The sequence below is a fragment of the Mastomys coucha genome, unplaced genomic scaffold (assembly GCF_008632895.1).
Source record: "Mastomys coucha isolate ucsf_1 unplaced genomic scaffold, UCSF_Mcou_1 pScaffold5, whole genome shotgun sequence".
Lineage (NCBI taxonomy): Eukaryota > Metazoa > Chordata > Mammalia > Rodentia > Muridae > Mastomys > Mastomys coucha.
This window is the reverse complement of record NW_022196911.1, coordinates 70,624,129-70,643,781: the sequence shown is the minus strand read 5'-3', so window position 1 is coordinate 70,643,781 and position 19,653 is coordinate 70,624,129. Positions and strand designations below refer to the sequence as shown.

The following is a 19,653-nucleotide window of genomic DNA, read 5'->3' as shown; positions in this document are numbered from 1 at the left end:
AAACTTCACCAACCCTACTTCCAACAGAGGGCCAATATCCAAAATATGTAACGAAATCAAGAAGTTAGATACCAATAAACCAAATAACCCAATTAAAAAATGGGGTACAGAGGGCTGAAGGGATAGCTCAGCAGTTAAGAGCACCAACTGCTCTTCCAGAGGTCCTGAGTTCAATTCCCAGCAACCACATGGTGGCTCACAACCATCTGTAATGGGGTCTGTTGCCCTCTTCTGGTGTGTCTGAAGATAGCTACAGTGTACTCATACAAATAAAACTTTAAAAAGTAAGCTGGGGGGGTGGGTTTACAAAGTTAAACAGAGAATTAACAACAGGAATCTCTAATGGCTGAGAAACAAATGTTCAACATCCTTAGTCATCAGGGAAATGCAAATCAAAATGACTCTGAAATTCCACCTTACGACAACCATCAGGATGGCTAAGATCAGAAACTCAAGTGACAGCACATACTGCAAGAATTTGGAGCAAGGGGAACACTCCTCCATTGCTGTAGGAGCACAAACTTTTACAACCACTCTGAAATCAATTTGTTGGCTTCTCAGAAAATTGGGAATAGTTTTACCTCAAAAACCAGCTATACCACTCCTGGGCATATATCTAAAAGAAGCTCCATAATACCACAAGGACATGTGCTCTACTATGCTCATACCAGCTTTACTCTTAATAGCCAGATCGGAAACAACCTAGATATCCCTCATCTGAAGAATGGTTAAAGACAATGTGATTCATTCACACAATGGAATATACTATTCAGCTATTAAAAACAAGGACATCTGGTTGTCGAGATGGCTCAGAGGGTAAGAGCACTGACTGCTTGTTCGAAGGTCCTGAGTTCAAATCCCAGCAACCACATGGCAGCTCACAACCACCCATAATGAGATATGACGCCCTCTTCTGGTGTATCTGAAGACAGTTACAGTGTACTCATTTATAATAATAATAAATAAATCTTTTAAAAAAATAATAATCTTTGGGCTAGAGCAAGCAGGGACTGAGCGAGCGGAGTTGACCAGAGCGAGCAGAGGTCCTAAAAATAATTCAATTCCCAACAACCACATGAAGGCTAACAACCATCTGTACAGCTACAAGTACTCATATACATAAATAAATAAATCTTAAAAAAAAAACAAGGACATCATGAAATTTGCAAGCAAATGGATGAAATTAGAAAATATCATCTTGAGTGAGGTAACCCAGACCGAAAAGGAAAAGCATGATATGTACTTACTTATAAATGGATATTAGCCACAAAGTGCAGGATACCCATGCTACAATCCACAGACCCAAAGAATCTAAATAACAAGGAGGGCCCAAGGGAGGATGCTTGAACCTCACACAAAATAGTCATCAGAGGTGGCTGAAGGGAGGGAACTGTGTGGGCAGGAGGAGGGGAGGAGGAGAATAGGAGAGGAGGAGAGGAGGGGAGGAGGGGAAGAAGGGAGGAGGGGGAATCTAGTGTAGGAAGAGCCAGAGAGAAAGGGCCAGGGAGAGGGCCAGGAGGGTGAAGGGGCATCTATAGGACATTTGAGAGACCTAGAATGGGGGAGGTTCCAAGGAGTCTATGAGGGGACTCTAGCTGTGACTCTTAGTAGTGGGAATATGGAGCCTGAAGTGGCCGCCTCCTCCTGTAGCCAGGCAGGACTCCCAGTGAGGGGATAAGGACATCAACCCACCCACAAAACCTTCCACCCAAAATTTGTCCTGTCTACAAGAAGTATAGGGACAAAGATGGAACAAAGACTGAGGGAGTGTACAATCAGTGACTGGCCTAACTTGAAACCCATCGCATGGGCAAGAACCAATCCCTGACACTATTAACAATACTCTATTATGCTTGTACATAGGAGTCTAGCATAACTATCCCCTGAGAGGTTCCACCCAGCAGTTGACCGAAATATATACAGAGACTTTCAACCAAACATTAGATGGAGCTCAGGGAGTCTTGTGGAAGAATTGGGGGAAAGATTAAGGGACCTGGAAGTGAAAGGGACTCCACAAGAAGATCATCAGTGTCAACTAACCTGGACCCTTGAGGGCTCCCAGAAACTGAACCACCAACCAAAGAGTATATATAAGCTGGACCTAGGCCACTCACACATATGTAACAGATGTGCAGCTTGGTTTGGGTCCCCCAATAATTGGAGTGGGGTGGGTGATGGGGATGGAGGGGTACTGTTTCTGACTCTGTTGCCTGCCTATGGATCCTGTTCCTCTAACTAGGCTGTATTCTCTGGCCTCAGTGAGAAAGGAAGACTTACACTGGAATACAAATACCAGGCTTGTTCCTAACAATGGAAAAACAAAAAGAAATGTCTATTAGCAAGAAAAATAATATGGTATACCCATATAATGAAGACTAATTAGCAATAAAGAAAAAGTAATTAATCATTCCACAGCACAAAGAATGCTTAAATAATCATAAGAGTATACAGTCAGGCAGTGGTGGCGCACGCCTTTAATCCCAGCACTTGGGAGGCAGACAGGCGGATTTCTGAGTTTGAGGCCAGCCTGGTTTACAGAGTGAGTTCCAGGACAGCCAGGGCTACACAGAGAAACCCTGTGTATGTGTGTGTGTGTGTGGGGGGGGGGGGTATACAGCATCAAATTCCTTTTATATAAAATTCTAAGATGGTGTGATGATATAGGCCTATAATCCCAATTAATCTGAAGGTTGAGGCAGAAAGATCATAAATTCAAGGACAACATAAGCAAGCAACTAAACTGCACATTAAATGTATTCAGTCTAACACATACTAATTATATTTTAATAAAAGTATTAAAAAGATGGGCTGCTGAGATGGCTCAGTTGATAAGGACACTTTGCCATCGAGCCTGAGGACCTGAGTTTGATCCCTGAACCTACATGGTAGAATTAGAGAATTCAGGGCTGGAGAGATAGCTCAGTGGTTAAGAGCACTAGCTGCTCTTCCAGAGGTCCTCAGTTCAATTCCCAGCAACCACATGGTGGCTTAAAACCATCTGTAATGGAATCTGATGCCCCTTCCTTGTGTGTCTGAAGAAAGCATATAGTGTAATCATATACATAAAATAAATAAATCTTTTAAAAAGATTAAAAGTAGAGAATTCACTCCCAAAGTTGCCCTCTGACTTTCATGGTGTATCATGGTGGACAGACATGCACATACACCGCACACTATAAACACACATACACACACCACACGATGTAAAAAAATAACTTTAAAAACATAAAAAAGATGAATTAAGCCAGGTGGAAGCTGCGTATTGCCTTTAATCCCAGCACTTGTATTTAATATCAGGCAGGAGTACTTTTAAGTTCAAAGCCAGTTTGGTCTACAAAGAGCATTTGGTCTACAAAGTAAGACAACCAGAACTGTCTTGAAAAACCAATAAATAAGTAAATAAGCAAACAAGTACATACATACATACATTCATATACATACATACATACAGCATTAGAAATGAAGAATGGAAGGACAGTAGTGGATCATGCCTTCCTTTAATATGAGCACTTGAGAGGTACAAGCAGGTGGATCTCTGAGTTTGAAGACAGCCAGGGCCACACAGTGAGGTCCTATCTTGAAAGGAAGAAAGGAAGGAAAAGAGGGAGGGAGGGAAGAAAGGAGGGAGGGAGGGAGGGGAGAGGAGAAGGGAAAGGGTAGGAAGGGGAAGGGGGGAAGGGGAAGGAGAAGGAGAGGAAAGGGAAAAGGGAGGAAGAGGAGGAAGGGAGAAGAGGAGGAAGGGGGAAGGGGAGGAAGGGGAGGAAGGGGAGGAAGAGGAAGAGGGGAGGGAGGGGAGGAAGGTAGTTAGTTAGGTAGGTAGGTGCTGTGTTTAGAATAAGAATGCCCCCTCCCCTGCCCTGTATGCTCATATATTTAAATGCTCAGTCACCAAGGACTGGAACTATTTGAAAAGATTAAAGAGCTGTGCCATGTTGGAAGAGGTATGTCAGTGGGGGTGGGCTTTGAGGTTTCAAGAGCATGTGCCAACTCCCCCCCCCCCGCCCCTTCTCTCTCTGCCTTCAGATCAGGATGTAGCTCTCAGCTACTATACCAGCACTTGCCTGCATGCTGCCATGCTCTCTTACATGAGGATAATGGACTAAACCTCTGACACTGTAAACAAGCTCTATATACACTCCTATTACAAAGATTGTCTTGGCAATGGTGTTTATTCATGGCAATAGAACACTAAGACATAAGGGTAAAATGTTTGAAGGTGAGGTCCTACATTTCACAGTTCAAAATCAATACCCAAGCTGGTGTATGTGATGACTTCATCCAATCCCACCACTGTGGCACATCTAGTTTTAAAGTGAAAACAGGGTCAGGAGAATAACAGCTAAACAAAGCAATGATGCCAAGGAAGAAAGTGAGGAAGCAACAATAGATGAAAGCGACTAGCAACCCAGCAAGGTGCCAGTAAGTCTCTTGACCTAAAGAGTCTAGAATGGACACTCCCCCTTTGATAGGCCTTTCAAATTTGTATTCGGGAGGGGGGCAGGGGTATTTGTCAGTTCTATCTATATTTGGGCTTATTACTCATCTTGGTGCTATCATAAGATAGGAGTCTCATGGGAAGTTGCACTGGGGATATGATCACCTTGGTCCCTTCCTTCTCTCCTTTTACACCTGAGCCATGAGGCTTTGCTCTGCCACTTATTTCCTATTATCATGTACTACCTCATTACAGGTCCTAAAATGACAATGTCAGCCAACCATGGACTGAAAGCTGTGGAAATGACAGCTAAAATAAATGTCTCCTATTAAATTGACTTTTTTTCTTAGTATCTGGTATAACAGAAAGCTAATATAGTCAATAGTAAATATAGAAACCTATAAACACTGCTGAATTTTTCCAGCACTAGGGAGTAGGCTCCATATATGCTAAAAACACATTACCACTGAGTTGTATAGCCATAGCCTCTTTTTACTTTTTTTTAAAAAGATTTATTTATTTATTGTATATAAGTATACTGTAGCTGTGTTGAGACACCCCAGAAGAGGGAATCAGATCCCATTATGGATGGTTGTGAGCCACCATGTGGTTGCTGGGATTTGAACTCAGGACCTTCAGAAGAGCAGTCAGTGCTCTTAACCACTGAGCCATCTCTCTTTTTACTTTTAAAAACAATTATTTATGTACTTTGGTGTTATGCCTGCATGTTTGTCTATGTGAGGATGTTGGATCCCCTAAAACTGGAGTTACAGACAATTTTGTGGCGCCATGTGGGGGCTGGGAACTGAACCCAAGTCCTCTGCAAGAGCAGCAGTGCTTTTAACCTCTGAACCATCTCTCCAGCCCTCCGTTTTGAGACGAAGTCTTACTAAGTTGCCCACCTGGTCTTGAACTCACTCTGTAGCTAGGACTGGTCTCTAACTCATCGTCTTCCTGCTTCTGCTTTGTGAGTAGTTTTTAACTAGTTTTACAATCCTGCAATCCCAGCATTTGGGGAGAAGAGACAGGGGTATTTGATCATGTTCTCCCCTCCCCCAATTCTTCCATAAACTCTTGTTAACTGGACTGAATGGGACAAATGGCCTGCAGGATACCCAGGTTCTGTAAGGTGTTTTAAGCCTCTTTTGGCCTAAGAAGGCAGTGCAGAATTTAGCTCAATGCTCTAAGGCAGAATTCACCCCTTTTGTCATTTTCAGCAAAGAAAAGCTGAAAATGGTATAGTACATACAGCTACACGAGCCAAGATGTGGTACAGCTGTTTGAGCAATTTGAAGAACCCTGTTCTAAAAGGCTTCTTACTTGAACAGTATTCCTAGGAATCTAAATCAACTCCTCGGGTCCTTAAGAAGAATCCCTGCCTTTACTGACTAAACTCTAACCTCAGTCAAATACCTAAACCTGCCTCTAATACAATTTTAACTAAACCACAGGTTTAAAAGGGGAAAGCAAAGTAAGCATTTATAACATTAGCATTAGCAGTATTATTATGTGCTTTGAATGCCAATAATGAGCTCTTCTTATCAATGACAATGTAAAGAAAATAAAACTGGTCCTGGTGCCACATGCCTGTAATCCTAGCACCCAGGAGGCAGAAACAACAAAATTAGAAGTTCAAGGTCATCCTTGACTACATAGCAAGCTCAAAGCCAGCTTTAGCCACCAGAGACCCAATCTCAAAAGCAAAGGCTGAGCCACACACTCAGGGTCACATTACTGCTCCCGTTGATTGCATTCAACAGAAGGACTGCTCTCCTGTTCCCCATGCCCAGCACAGCAATGCAATACCCTTCAGTGGCTTACTGACTTTCCCTTTTTCTTCTGGGTGTGACTGAGAATTCCCACGTCTACATCTGTCTCAATCTTGTCTGCCCAACAAGCAAATCAAGGCCAAAGCTCAGAGTGCCATAGACTTCCCAAAAGCCAGTGTGGCTATGTTTCCTATAGAGATCTGAAAACCTGTTGAGGTTCCAAAAGTCACCACCAATTTTCAAATGTGATCAGGATCTCTGAAAGTCACAGTTACCATACAGCTGAGTAAAATATTTTTCATAAATTTAACGCCAGAATGTCTGTGTTTGGAAACTTTGAAAATACATGTTGTATAGTTTACTGCACTGGAAAAGGTGCCAAACAGTTTCAAAGGAGGGGAAGTGTATAACTGTTTCCTTTCAAATGCATTTTCCAATGGGATCCATTCAGGGAAAAGGCTGGAACTAACTAAAACATTATTAAAAACTGTTATGGAAAGAGACAGAGAGATGGAAAAAGATAAACCCCCAAAAGTAAAATATATAACCAAGGAGAAGACAAGCAATCGAGAAAGAAAGGGGACCTGGGTAGAAAGACATGTTGGAGAAGGGAATGGGGTGAGTTGGAGTTTTGTCTGGCAGTTGCTGTTCGTGGTTTCATATTGTTGAGGATCAATCGATCAGGACTGCAGCGCTGCTGGCCCAGTGGCATAAGACAAACCACAGAGTTGGCTTCAAGCTCAGCACTTGCGAACTGCTGACCTTCAGTTTTCAAACCAAAAATATTCTTTGGGAAGCAGTAATACCAAGTTCAGTCTAAGCAGCCAGCAAAAGCAAGGATTCCTAACCTGAAGTAACACTATATCCAGTTACATCAGGCACTCACACTTTGCTAGCATCAACTAGGAAGGAAGTTTGCAAACCTGAAACTACACCCTAACCAAACTCATTCCAGGTTCTGACTTCAACCAAGTGGCAACGATAACCAGAAATGCTAGAACAAGTGACATGCTGTTTGGAAGTTGCTTTAACCAGAACCCACTCAAATGGGAAAGCCAGTCCTCACCCACACTGCTATTGATCAAGCAATTCTTGCTTAGGTCACATGTGTATGACTCCAATGGAATCGGTATACAATGTTTAGAACAGTCTGGTGCTGCCTCACAATGCCAACACACACACACACACACACACACACACACACACACACACACACACACACACACACACAGTTTCTACAGAAGCTTCTTTGTTCCCTCCAATACCCCTAAATTCCCCTAGCTAGAGGAATTTAGCTGCATCAGTTAAACTGAGATAGTTCTGAAAATGGAAGAATGTGGCACTAGTAATCTTTTAGAAACAGGACTGCTCTCTGGGTAAACTAGAATTTTTTCCCTATCCTAAGCCACTGTAGCTTTTTGACATGAAATCTTAGCTCACAAGAATCTATTTTGAAAGGAAGAACAGAACTGTTCCTTATCAGTGCCAAAGTACTTACTTTTGAGCTCCTCCAATGGAGAGGTAAACAAATCAATTAAGTTAACTACAAAAACTAACAAGATTGAGCTGACAATTGGGATTCTAGAACTCAAAATTCCAGGCAACAGCTCTAGGAGAAAGGGGCAATGTGCCACAGATGGGGCTGTTGAGCTAATCTGCAGCCTGCCAGTGCTAGGCCACTTAGTGCTAGGCCACTTACGCCTCAGCCAGCTTCAAACAGTGTAGGGCGGGCAGACCTTGGTGCAAGCTCGCTGAGTTCCAGGACACCATTCTTGAGGGTGTAATAACCATGGGCTGTAGCACACATGTTGAGGGATGAGGGAAAAAAATAAACAGAGAGACAAAAGAATGAGGATGCACTGCCAATTTCAATTGTGCAGCTTTTATTTTTAAATGCTTATCAAGCTGAGAGAGAGCAGAGTTCTTGGAAAACAAGGTTTCCTTTTTTCCAATGCCAGCGTCAAACACCCTCAAGGACGGGCACTGCACAGACTGTAACAACAAGGAACGTGGCTTTGCATCCTCTCAGCAGCACAGCTCTCTACAGGTCCCACGCTGCTCTGATTTCGGCTTAGCTGAGAACTCTAAATAACAGGCCCACTGCCTCTGTTAAAAACTGTTCTTTTTACGTTTTTTAAATCTGGAAACTGACTGCATTAGAATTACAGCCCATCACACACCAGCTCTCTTCACTAATAAAATACATGTGTAAAATGCCTAATTATTACTTTTACTGAACTACAGTGCTTAGGGATCAAATACCGGAAGCTGAAGGCTCAACCAGTTGTTAGCTACAGGGTAAGAAGGAGGAGCCAAAGATGACCTACAGTTAGCAGCAGGAAAGAACATGAGGTCCAGATACACGCCCCAAGAACCCATGCCCAAAAGAAACAAAAGGGCACTTTTAGTAACCCTGTTTTTGTTCTGACCAGCTCCACAAGAATTCATGCCATAGTGGCATGTTGGGAGGCCTGGCATGACTTATTCAGGCCTAAGCTGCTCATGCCCAAGCTCAGCACAAAAAGAAAAGTGTAGTCCAAGACAGATGGATACTGCCTGACCACTCATCAGCAGAGGGCTTGGAGAGTCTCACCAGTAAGGAAACAAATAACACATCTTATTCTCTATGCCCCAAACCCTACCAGGTCCCCAAAGAGGCAAAACAAAGGTCATCAGGAGCAGGCACTTATACAAGATCTATGTTGTGAAGGAAAGCAGACTACAGGCAGTTCTGGACCGTGCCCCATACCGCATCCCAGAACGCTGATCACAATGCTGGAAATATTACTCACAGGATGAGCCGGTCCATCCCTCCTCAGGGCTGGTGCTGAGAAGTCTGATTAGAAACTGGCAGTCAACTCTAACATGCTCATTTATAATAAAAGGTATGCATTAAACAAACTTGCCCAAAACTTTAACAAATCATGACTGTCATCCTTATTTTGCTTTTTTTTTTTTAAAGGGACTGAACCTAGGGCCTCATGCATACTAGTAAAGTGATCTACCACTGAGCCACTTCTTCAGCCCGTGACTGTTATTCTTAATCATCCACACAGACTCCTTTCCTTGGCAGATCTTGCCCATCTCTTAGACTTTCACAAAGGTTTTTTCTTCTTCAGGGCACATGAGAAAACAACTCTGTCATAAAGAAACCCAGGAAGAAAGCCTGTGGTGGACATTCCTTCTGGGGATGACCAAATGGGAACAGTAATTCACAGAGGCAGAGGGTCTGCAGTCATTCTGCATGCCACATGTGTAACCCTTAAGAAGTGAGGAATGCTCTCAACAGGAAAAACACAGCAGCAAATGCTATGATACCACAGCCACAACTCCATGGTCCCTGGAGCCTCTCAAACTGAGCTGCCAGCTAGGGAGCTAACACTAGCTTTGGATGAAACACAGCTCTGGTAGAGTAATTAATTTTTTTCTTAACTAGGATTACATTAATTTTCAAGGACTAATGGAGTCCAGCTGTAATGAGAAGAGCGGCTGCTGATGCACAAAGGCACTTGTGCTTACAACATTATAAACACACATACACAGAGAGAACGAGACAGAGTGAAAGAGACCTATAAAAAGGATCCACTATAACAGGATATTTTTAGTTTCTACAATGCTGCACTAAAAATACAGCCCTGGCTGATACATCATGGCAGAACTATTCTCTTCTTGTCCCTTCAGGAACAGTTTAAAACATTTATTTTTGTTTCCTTTTGCAATGGTCAGAGTAGAGAGAGAAAATAGCAACTCATTGATAAGAGGAAACGAGAGAGACATGAAAAATTGAAAACTACCTAAAAACTCATGGAGAGGTTTATTTTATTAGTTCTTAATAAATATCTTGCAGATTTCCTCAGGAAATACACCAGATCACATGTAAAATAGTTTGATACTGATGTCAACTGCATCAACATATGAAGTCTATTAGGGTGAAGCCGCAGCAGGGTGATCAGCGAGCTGAAAAACTCCACAGTACTTGGAGGGGGGTTGGGGGGGGAGATCTCACGGCCTTCCAAATTCTTCGAGAGGTAAAAAAGTCAGCCAAGACACAGAGAGAAAGAGAGAAAAAAAAAAGAAAGAAAGAAAGAAAAAAAATCCCACATCCTGCTTTCAGCTGCCAGCAATGTGAAGTGCCCAGAGATTAATTCTACGTCTGGCCTGGAAATGTGACTTTAAAGCATGAGGGAGGGGAGGAAGGGGGAAGGGGGCGAGGAGGAAAGAGGAGGGCAGGCTAACTGAGGCTGGCAGCAGGCCACCAACCCCCTCCCAAGCCATGTTTCAATGTAGACAGAAGTAAACCCCAACAGACAGCAGCGCCTCAGCCTGCCAGGGCCTTACACCAGCTGCAGCGCATCTCGCTTTCTCCACTCAGCCCCAAGTGCAGATGTTCTCTGCACATCACTTCCGCTAGGCTTTCTCTTAAAGGCCTAGCACACAGATGTAGAGGTATTTCCCTCCCTTAGTAACACATTTCTTTCTTTAGGGGACAAGAGGAAGGTCAAAAAGCTGAGAACAGATATCACCAAGGCAAGAAGATCTGCTCCAATCCCCCACAGATCAGACTGGGTTAAAAGAGCACAGGTAATCATGAGACTGGATCTCAGATCCCAATACAACATAACAAACCAGGTGACCCACAAAATCCTGTAACTCCACCTCTGAGGACACAGTATCTTCTGGTTTCCACACATACATATATATTCACAGACATAAAAATAAATAAATTGTGTAGAGTAGAAGAAACCCTAAGAATGTGTATTGTTGACATGAACTGGCTATGTCAAAGTCCTCAGACTAAATACTGTAAATTCCCCCACTCCCAAAGGCAGGAGCTGAAGGTGAAGGTCAGAGGGAAAAGGCAAAGCCTAACTGGGGTGGAGGTGGGGGTGGGGGATGTCTGAATGTGGACACTGCTATCAGCTGCAGAAACTGTCCTTCATGTGATGTTTACAGCCTGATGATTCTTCCCCTACCTACACAGATTGTTCTTACCAAGATTGGCTAAACATGTCTCCTTGATCCATTTGTATACCATAAACCCTGCCTCCTTGTTTATCTGTGTGTAATGGCCTTGACTCCTTGTTCAGCTGTATGTAATAACCCAACCCCCCCATTCAAATCTCTATATGCACGATAGCTTCTGGGTGCTGTGATTTCTCCATCAGAGATACCCAAGACCACCTGACCTCAGCTTTCCTGGACATGTGTCTATATGTCTATCTTTTATTCATTCCCTCACCACTCCAGTTCATCTGTCTCTGTAATCATGCTGGAGGTGGTAGTAAATAATTTAAAAACCTCAAATACAAACAAGGAATTACTAATTTGAGGCCAGCAAAGATGGCTCAGAGGGTAAAGGTACTTGTCATGCAAGCCTGGCCACCTGTTTAATTCTGAGAACCCACATGAAAGTGAAAGGACAGAATCCACTCCAAAGTTGTCCTCTGACCTATACACCAATATGTCACATACTTCCCCCATAATAATAAATAAAAAAACTAGCAATGAATATAGTAAGTATTTGTTATACTTACTATCTGCTCAAATAAACTGATGTAAAATCTACTAGGCTGTATATATAAGACTATATATAGAATCTTTAATGTTAAAACACTTAGGAAAAAATGTCATTCTTCCTAATAGTCAATAAAAAGCAATTTACAATAAAACAGGTTTGAAGACAGCTTACAAAACGAGTATGAGCTAGGCACGGTAATTACATGTCTGTACTACTAGCACTCCAGACTGCTGAAGCAGGAGGATCAAGTTTTCAAGGCCAGCCTGAACTACAGTGAGACACTGTCTCAACAAAACTAGAATGGGGAGATAAGATGACTCAATAGGTAAGACCTCTTATTCTGCAAGCATGAGGACTAGAGTTCAAATCTCTAGCAACCACATAAATCACTGGACAAGGCCGTCACGCCTGTAACCCCAGCATTCAGGGGCAGGGACAATCTGAGCTCTTGCAAAAATGGAGATCTTCTCATTCACTGAAAGATCCCATCTCAGGGAAGTAAGTCAGAGTGCCACAAAGGAACATACCCACTGTCCATGTCTATCTTCTCCAAGTGTATGTTCCAGCTAGCTACACACACATATAAGGTACTCTAAATATAGGAACCAGCTATCAGGTTGCCAAATATTCAATCAAATAGTAAAAAACTTAGGTCTGCAATAATAACCTGTTTATAGAAGTTTTAAAAAACCATCCTTAGAACTGTACTTGGAAACAATCAAGATGCATTCCAGTGATGTAAATTAATAAAGTGTAATTAATAAAGTGTAGGATAGCCAGACAACAGAATATTCATCATGGGCTGGAGAGAGGTTCAGTGGTTAAGAGTGCTTGTTCCTCTTGCAGGGGACCCAGGTTTGGTTCCCAGATCCAATCAAGACAGGGTTTCTCTGTGTAGCCCTGGCTGTCCTGGAACGCACTCTGTAGACCAGGGTGGCCTTGAACCCAGAAATCCACCTGTCTCTGCCTCCCAAGTGCTGGGATTAAAGGCATGCGCCACCACTGCCTAGCACAATAACCTTCTTTTGACTTCCATAGGCACCTAGGTACACATGGTATAAGCAACGAAAACAATTACATAGCCAAATATGGTGGTTCACAAATTTAATCCCAGCACTCAAGAAACAGACAGGCAGATCTCTATGACTTCAAGACCAGCCTGGTTTACACAAGTGAGTTCCAGGCCAACCAAGACTACATAGTGAGACACTGTCTCAAACCAAACCAAACCAAACCAAACCAAACCAAACATAAGGGACTGAAAGAAGGCAGCACGAAAGGGTCACATAGTCCATGATTCCAACTATACGACAATATAGGAATGATATATATATGGTAAAAAGATTAGTGGTAGCCTAGGAGTCAAAATAAAGAAATAGATGCGAAGACAGCATATGAGCATTTTTAAGGACAGCAAAACAAATTAAAAGCCTTGGTAATAATAGATATATGTCACTGATATATGTCAAGAACCACAAACGAAAACAAACACAAAATGTACAAAAGTGAACACAAATATAAACTACATATTTGAGGTGTTATGGCTACTAAAAGTGAATACACATAATCTTTGGTGTTGGTGTTTGATAGTAGAGGAGGTTGTAGGAAGGGAAAATGGATAATATGGGAAGTTTCTATATCTTGTATTCAATTTTGCTATGAACTAGAAACTAACATAATTCTGATTTAAAGAAAGGATGTTTTCCTATATTTTGTTTCAACAAATATATGAAGGCCTACATTAGAAAAACACCATAAAAATTAAAATGCTCACTGTCCATAAGAAAGTAGTCTTTGAGCCACGTGGAGGTGGCACACAACTTTGATCTCACCACATGGGAGGCAGGTGGATCTGTGAGTTTGAGGTCAGCCTGGTCCCAAGAGTTCCAGGACAGCCAGGGTCACATAGAGAAAACTTGTTTTAAAAAAAAAAGAAAGAAAGAAAGAAAGAAAGAAAGAGAAAAAAAAAAGAAAAGAGAAAAAATAAAAAGTCATTGTTGGACAGCCTTAAACATTGCTGTTAAAAATGTAAAACTAAGGGCTGAAAATGGCTTAGTGAAGAGCACCATTCCAGAACCCACATGGTAGCTCACAATCACCCTTAACTCCAGTGCTAGGGAATCCTATTCCGTTATGTACATCCATATGCAAGCAAAGCACTCACATATAAAATAAATTACAATAAAATGAAATAAAATACAAACTGGGTGCAAATGTAACTTATTTGTTAGAGTGCTTGTCAAGTATGCATGAGGCCCCGAGTTCAATCCCCAGGACAGCACAAAGCAAGAGCAAACCTCAGGAGAATCAGGAAGCCAAGATCATCCTCATCTACACAGAGAGGTCCAGGCAGCCAGAGAAACATAAGACCCTGTCACCAAAACAAAACAAAACAGTATATACTGGTGCTGGAGGTGCAGATCAGTTAGTAGAGTGCATGCCTAATAAGCATGAAGCTCAGTCCCCAGCAATGCACAAAACTAGGCACAGTAGCTGGCTTATACCTCACCTCAGTTACACAGCATTGGGAACCAGCCAAATCTGCAAGAGATCATCTTCTTCTCAAAAGATAAAAATGGAAACTGACCAGGTATGATAGTGCAATCTGCAATCCTAGCTACTCAGCAAGCTCAGGCAAGAGAATCACAAGTTCTAGGTCAAGCTGGGCAAGTTAGAGAAACAAAATTTTTGAAAAGGGATAGGAGCTGAACAGTGGTGGTACATGCCTTTAAGCCCAGCACTTGGGAGGCAGAGGCAGGCAGATTACTGAGTTTGAGTTCTAGGACAGCCAGGGCTATACAGAGAAACTTTGTTTCAAAAAAAAGAAAGAAAGAAAGAGAGAAAGAAAGAAAGAAAGAAAGAAAGAAAGAAAGAAAGAAAGAAAGAAAGAAAGGAAAGAAAAGGGCTAGGAATGTACTTCAATAGTGTATTTACTATAACTTACAATATACTTAACACAATTTATTGTTCACTTACTACAATTTTTTAAAAAGATTTATTTAATTTTGTGTTGAGTGCTCTATCTGCAAGTACACCTGCACATCAGAAGGTGGTATCAGACCCCATTACATATGGTTGTGAGCCACCATATGGTTGCTAGGAATTGAACTCAGGACCTCTGAAGGACAGCCAGTGCTCTGAACCACTGAGCCATCTCTCCAGCCCCCTACTTACTACAAACTTTATGTGTTAAGTATAACTTAAGTTGTAAGTTAAATTATACTTAACACATAAAAGGCCCTAGGGTCATTCTCTACTATTTCATCCTCCAAAAGAGTTAAACTAGCATTACTTCTAAGGAAGTAATCTAGCATCACTTATCAGAAATGGTGATAGACTTCAAATTTTTTAACCCAACAACTAAACGTCTAAAAATGTACTGGATGTAGCTAGTAGGTCATACCTGGAATTCCATGATGTCAGAGAGGAAGGCATGATGATGAACCCAAGTAGAGTGAGATCCTGTTTCAAAAAGCCAACAGCCACTATGGAGATCACTGTGAGCTTCCTCAGGAACCGGGAATCCGTCTACTACAAGATCAAGCTCTACCGCTCTTTGGCATATACCCAAATGACTCTCCACCCTACTGTACTGATGCTTCCTTATCCATGTTCACGGCTACTCTTTTCATAACAGCCAGACATTGGAAACAGCCTAGATGTTTACCAACTGGCAAATGGATAATAAAAACTGGTATATTTAAACAATGGAATATTATTCAGCTGTTAAGAAAGATGAAATTCAAAGATAAATGGATAGAGGTAGAAAAACAAAAACAAAAATCATCCTGAGTGAGGAAACCCAGATCCAGAAGGCAAATATTGCATGTTTTCTCTTATTATGTGGATGTTAGCTTTTAATATGTGTACTAGAATCAGAATAACCACAGGTTAGGTAACTAGCAAAGGGGGTGGCAGTGGGGTGGGGTGGGGGAGTCTTCCAGGAAAGGGAAAGATAAAGGGGAAACTATAATAAGATGATTATTTTTTTCTTATTTATTTTTTTATTTGTGTTTGAGGGAGAGAACACATGGAAAGTTGCTTGGATAGGAAGGTAAGGAGGATCTGGGAGGAGTGGAGAAACCATGACCAAAATATATTATGAAAAAATCTTAAGTGAACAGAGGAGGAATAACACTGATTCAATTTTGAAGATAATGATATAGTTAAATCCTAAAGAAGTATGTGGAAAATACAAGCATTATAAATCAATAAATATTCTAACTAGACATGGTGTGTCATGCCTTTAATCATAACACTAGAGCAGAGACAGGTGCATCTTTTGTGAGGCCAGCCTGGTCTACATAGTGAGTTGTAGGGCAGCAAGGGCATGCGTAGCAAAATCCTGTATCCAAAAATAGACAGATGATTGATAGACAGACAGACAGGCAGACAGACTAATAAAATAAGAAATGCAAACACAGGCTGGTGAGATGGCTCAGCGGGTAAGAGCACTGACTGCTCTTCTGAAGGTCATGAGTTCAAATCCCAGCAACCACATGGTGGCTCACAACCACCTGTAATGAAATCTGATCTGACGCCCTCTTCTGGTGCATCTGAAGATAGCTACAGTGTACTCATTTATAATAATAAATAAATCTAAAAAAATAAAAATAAAAATAAAAGAAATGCAAACACAAATTTTATGGATAAAGTTTTTAATTACAATTCTGTGCATGAAGGCACATGCCTATAATCTTAGCACTTTAAGCAGCTAAGAAGAAATCCAAAGTGAGACTAGACCATATAGCGTGACCTGCCTCCAATAAATAAACAATATCTCAAATGAAGAATTTACATCCTGAATACTCATTAGTAAAATATAGCACAACCAAACATCTTCTATTTAGTACCTTTTTAACCATGTGGAAATCCTTGAATATACATAAAGAAATCAAAACAACTTCATTGACAGGAAGGTGGCTTAGAAGCATCTTCTTCCACTTTGTGACCCTTTTTTTTTTAGTCCCCTAAATAATTTTAAAAATTACTTAGTTTATGTAGACAGTATATAAATGCTCTAAGGTGAAGGTAGTAATATGGTAACTAGATACAGAAGAAGAAATAAAAGTAGAAAAGGCAGGTAAAGATGATAATAAAAGATTAAAATCTTAGGAGACTAGACGAGAAAGGACACATACTTTCCAATCTAAAGGTACTGGCTCCATGATCAGTTGCAAATGCTAAAGCACACTTAATGTATTTTAATCTAATGTCAGGATGTAAAAACATAGAACTGGAAATTATATTTTCAGGAAAATAACCTTAATAAAAATCATGAAAGAATAATAACAGTATGATAATTAGTAATAACCCAGTAGACAGGGAGCTAGAGAGATGGCTCAGTGGTGAAGAGCACTGGTTGCTCTTCAAGTGACCCAGGTTTGATTCCTATCCTCTACCTATGGTTTGCAACCATATGTACCTCCAATCCCAAGAGATCTAACACCCTCTTCTGGCTTCCATGGTTACCAGGCACACATGTGGTACACAAACATTCATGCAGGTAAAACACCTATATACACACTATTAACATAAAGGTTAAAAAAATTTAAGAAGATGATAACCCAGCAAACAAATGTCACAATTTTTATTGCTCAGACTAACTTACTAACAAGCGTTTGATTTGAACATCACCTACATTCACTGAAAACTTACAATGAGCCAGTCACTCTTCTAGATGCTCAACAATTCACTGAAGACAACACATCAAAAACAAAAACAAACCAAAACAAACAAACAAAAACAACTATCTGCAGGGCACTTATGTTCTTGCACAATTGCCACCGACTGGGGTTTCTTCACGGGACGAGGGATTCTGGCCAGGTGGACACGGGATTCGGCTTTTGACAAACAGACTACACACGGGTGGTGTAAAATCTGAGTGTATTTCTTTAAAAATGGCATGAGGCTTTTACAATCATTGCAAAAGAGAAGTGAAAAATCTGGCAGCTCAACAGTTGAGGTACATCTGAGGCTATCTGAAACATACTGGGTCTAAAGCAGCAGCTATCTCTTCTGAACTGGTGCTGCATCCCCCGGGCCCAAGTGCTCTGGGCCCGGGGGACTGCAGAGATACATGAATCTGAGTCCTAGCCCATCTAAGTTCTAGTGCTAGTCCTGCATGTGAGTCTAAGTCCTTATTCCTCCAGTCTTAGTGTTAGACTGAAGTCATGTAGGCAAGCGACCCCCACACACCCAGATCAGCAGGGTCTGGTAGCTAGGTGTGAAGCAGGAGGAAGAGGGGTGGAGCCCTCTCTATTGAGGTATTCTTATGCTAATTCTCTGGTTCTTGCTGGAGGCAGGCAGAGGAGAATCTTGACCTAACACTTTCAGCTAATGTCTTAGAGTGAGAGAAACCTTTCAATTACTCTCTAATACTTAAAACATTAAACTAGGATAGTTGGAAACATTGGTGAAGGTCAGAAAGCAATGTCCAAATTTTCTCTTGCTAGCTGTAAGAAAATGATATCTTGGTGAGTTCCTAGCACACTAGTACGAGGACATATCTGGGCCACCTCTGAGTTTGGGGTGCCAGGCGACAATGCAGAGGCAGGAGACTGACTTTCCTTGAAGTTTACGCCTCAGATACCGCCTTCACGCAAAGTGTGCGTGGCACACAATAGTAGAGAAAAGTAAATAATAAACATATGCATAGTAAGTTGCATATTCTTTACCATCTGGCACATACAAGAGCAGAGCAGGAAGATCAGAGTGTAGTGTGGAAGCAGAAAACAACAATATTAAATAAATAGTATGGTGGGGTCAGGCTTCACAGAGACTACATTAATCAGAGTACAGATGATGAGAGGTTCACTACTTGGCTAGATGTAATATTCCAAGGTAGTAAAAACACTACTGAAAAAGCTCAGACACAGGCAGTGATGGTGCACGCCTTTAATCCTAGCACTTGGGAGGCAGAGACAGGTGGATTTCTGAGTTGGAGGCCAGCCTGGTCTACAGAGTAAGTTCCAGGACAGCCAGGGCTACACAGAGAAACCCTGTCTTGAAAAACAAGACAAAACAAAACAATAACAACAATAACAAAAAAGCCCAACGGTTGAAGAGTCTAAAGCTTACCATTGGACCTGTAAGACCAATATGGCTAGAGAAGAGTAAATAAGATGGGAGAAAACAGAAGTGAATAGGGTAAAAAAAAAAAAAAATGTGAAGGGAAGTCCTCACAGGAAGTCCTTGTTAGTAGGTTGCTACTGTAAATAAACTAGAAAGCTAGTAGAGATTTTAAACAGAGAAGTGACATGATCTGATATTTTTAAAAGAATTTGGCTTGACAAAGAGAGGTTTCTGTGTGTATGCATGTATGTGCACAGGTTGTGTGCCGGTGTTTGGAAGAAGAGGGAGCACCAGTAAAGTTGACAGGGATTGAAGGAAGGTGCCTGAAACCAAACCTTGAGGACCTAAGTTTGATCCTTTGAGACCACATGGTAGGAAAGAAATGATCTCTACAAGTTGTTTTCTGTAAATTTGAGCATGTGTGTGCACACATGCATACATGTAGAATCAACCAATCAATCAATCAATGAAATGTTTTAGGGGCTGAAAAGATGGCTCAGCTGTTACGAACCTGGATTTGACTCCTAGAACTCACACAACAGTTCATAACTATCTGTAATTCTAGCTTCAGGGGATCTGAAGCTCTCTTCTGACCTCCACCTGCACTAAGCACACAAATGGTGCACATATATACATAAAAGCAAAACACCCATAGACATGAAATGTTTTTTCTTAAATAAGTGAGCAAAAGGAACAATGAGGGAATCACTTGAACTCACACACCTATGATAACTTGATCTTCAACAAAGAAGCTAAAACCATCCAGTGGAAAAAGGACGGCATTTTCTTTTTTATTTTTATTTTTTTGCTTTTTTTTGGTTTTTTTTTGGTTTTTTTGTTTGTTTTGTTTTTGTTTT

General features: G+C 41.3%; 1 protein-coding gene across 3 annotated transcripts in view; it reads right to left on the bottom strand.

The window, feature by feature from the left end:
* The window catches only part of Smg6 (SMG6 nonsense mediated mRNA decay factor), a 241,400-nt gene that overhangs the window by 140,528 nt on the left and 81,219 nt on the right, over positions 1-19,653 (bottom strand). The gene's annotated exons all lie outside the window — the stretch shown is intronic.